General features: G+C 37.8%; 1 long non-coding RNA gene across 2 annotated transcripts; it reads left to right on the top strand.

The window, feature by feature from the left end:
• Window positions 1-460: 460 nt before the first annotated feature.
• On the top strand, window positions 461-2346 carry LOC104436953. Of its 2 annotated transcripts, XR_005549520.1 has the most exons (4): window positions 461-530; window positions 629-713; window positions 1183-1256; window positions 1395-2346. It is a non-coding gene; the product is annotated as an uncharacterized LOC104436953 (long non-coding RNA). The 2 variants fall into 2 exon arrangements; XR_005549519.1 differs by having other exon boundaries at window positions 472-713.
• Window positions 2347-2631: the final 285 nt, after the last annotated feature.

The following is a 2631-nucleotide window of genomic DNA, read 5'->3' as shown; positions in this document are numbered from 1 at the left end:
GTACGTATCCTTTTATAGGCGACGCAAAACAGGATCTTTTTTAAAATATTTTCATCTCCCGAATATTGCTTATAACCTCTTGATCACAAAAATCCTTATCTCAAAAATATTCTCCCGATTTCATCATCTATTGATAAAAAATAAGATTACAATGCGACTTTTTTTTAATTTTCAAAAACCATAATATCGCATCAAATCTTAATTTTTTCACAAGATAATCAATTAAAAATAACGACGGGCTTGGGTTAATTTTATTCTTTCATGGGCCTAGCCCGGCCTATTAATTTAAAATTCAAAACAACCAATTCGACCCATCCGCTACCGGTCCAGTAAATAAAATGCAAAATATGCAAACTAAATGTAGCTATGCAATTAATATTTTTTTTTCAGGGATAAAATTAACCCCTAATTTTTTATGCAATAAATGACTAAATGGATCGCCAAAATTTAGGTGTCAACAAACCCTGCACAAATCAACCCATCGACGTTGATCTTCATGGTCCCTGTCGCTGGAGCTACCCAAATCTGAGGTATCTCGGTTTCGTCTGACTTTCTTGCTTGAGGGTGTTGAAAGGCCCATTTTCCATAGCTTTTCTGCTGAAATCGGGCAAGATCTACTATTTTGCAGGCATCCGGCTGACTTCCCCGATATATATAGTTATTTCGCCCCTTCCAAATTTGCCAGAGGAAGTTTGATATACCTTCCAAGGAAGGTAATTGAGTGTCTTTCCTTATAAAGAGCGCCAACCACGCATCAATTCGGGTGACTTCCTTATATTAAGTCAGTAGAGAAAATGGTGACCAACGAGGGACACTATTGCTCGTTGGTTTTTTTTTTCATCATTAATAGAATAAGCAAGTCAAGTCAAGAAGCAGCTGCATAGAATCCACGCACCTTCCATATAATGCTGCGAAATTGCTCTCCTGTTCTTTTATTAGTAGAGAGTGCTGTGTGTTGGTAATAAAACGTGGAAGGCCGAGATCGGTGGAAAACAGCAGTGGCTGGATACTTTTTTTTTTTAGCACTCCTCAAATAGTCGGTCACTCCTTGCTCCTCTTCTCTGTTTTCCTGCTTTGATTGCTCCATTTTCTCCAGATTAGGGTGTGTGAGAGCTCTTGTATCTTTGTTTGAATTAATGTTGCTCCCAATCAAATTCTGAGATACATTTCTGCAATTTGCAGATCCGGGTCTGTGAAATCTGCCTTTCCTCTAGAGCTCTGCTTGATCAATCTCCTACTTTGAAAGAAAATAAAAGGTATTTTTTTGTCAATCACTGCATGATGTACATCCAAACAAGAAGAAGGGAAATGAAGAGTCCTTCTCTTCCTTTTGGTCCAACTCCTTTCTTTTCTTTTCCCTTCATTTCCCTCTCAACTTAAATTGCCAAACAAAGTGGAAAAGAAAAGAACCCAATCATTTAGAAGATCCGAATTCCGGGGCCTCTTCCTCATTGACCCCCCTGCATGGAGGACATTACAAAGGCGGAGACAAACAGCAGAAAGGGAATTACTTCGAAGTGCTATTGAGCACTCCTCAGGTAATCAATGACTCCTTACTCTTCTCTTCCCCTCTGTTTCCAGCTTTGGTTGCTCCATTTTCTTCTGATGACTTGTGTGAGAGTTTTTTTTTTTTTCAAAGTAGCTCGAATTGAGTTCTGATGAGTTTTGATCTGGGATTATATATATGTCTGTTTTCTGTTTCCTGCTTTCTTTTGAGTCTCTGCTTCATCAATCTCTTTTACTCTTTGAATTAGTATAATCCTCTGGAGGTGGAAAAAGAAAACCCACTCATTTAGAAGATTCAATTTACGGCGCGTCTTCCTTATCCGCCTCTGCACATAGTGGTGACTATGGAGGCAGAACCAAAAAGTCGAAAGCAAAAGATTACGAAGTATATATGAACTTTAGAGGGCCAAACACCCGTAAGGGTTTCGCCGATTATCTCTATACTAGCCTTGTCGATGCAGGAGTTCACATGTTTAGAGACGAAGAGATCTGTGTTGGTGCAAAGATTGGTTTCGATTTTCCTTCCGTTATTGCACAGACTAAGATCTCCATTGTGATTATCTCTGAGAACTTGGCTTCCAGGGCATGGTGCCTTAAGGAGCTAGTTCATATATTAGAGTGCAGCAGAAGCAGAGGGCAACTAGTGTTGCCTATATATTACAAGGTGAAACCCTCTCAATTGAAATATCTTACCGGGAGATTTAGAGGTTGTATTGATGCACATAAAAGGAAAATGGGCGAAATTGTTGTGAATTACTGGATAGAAGCCCTCCGAGAAGTCACTTCGGTGAAAGGATGGAAATCGGAAGAATTTGGGTACATTATTATTTTATATTTTATTATTATTATTATTTTTTGGTGCTGGAGGAACCGATTATTCTCCCACCACCCACGAGTCAAAACATTATTCAACCCTTTCTCATAAATAAATATTTTATAAAATATTATTCTTCCAAAACATTATTCAATTTCTCATAAATAAATATTTTATAATATACCGTCCTATATTGACATTTATTGCTATTTAATAGACATGAAAGAGAATTGGTTAGAAGTGTTGTTAACGAAGTTATGATCGCGTTAAATGGAACCAAAAGGATTATGAGCTCGATAGACAATAATGAA

The sequence above is a fragment of the Eucalyptus grandis genome, chromosome 3, assembly GCF_016545825.1.
Source record: "Eucalyptus grandis isolate ANBG69807.140 chromosome 3, ASM1654582v1, whole genome shotgun sequence".
NCBI lineage: Eukaryota > Viridiplantae > Streptophyta > Magnoliopsida > Myrtales > Myrtaceae > Eucalyptus > Eucalyptus grandis.
The sequence above is the reverse complement of the archived record's forward strand: the minus strand, read 5'-3'. Positions and strand labels throughout refer to the sequence as shown.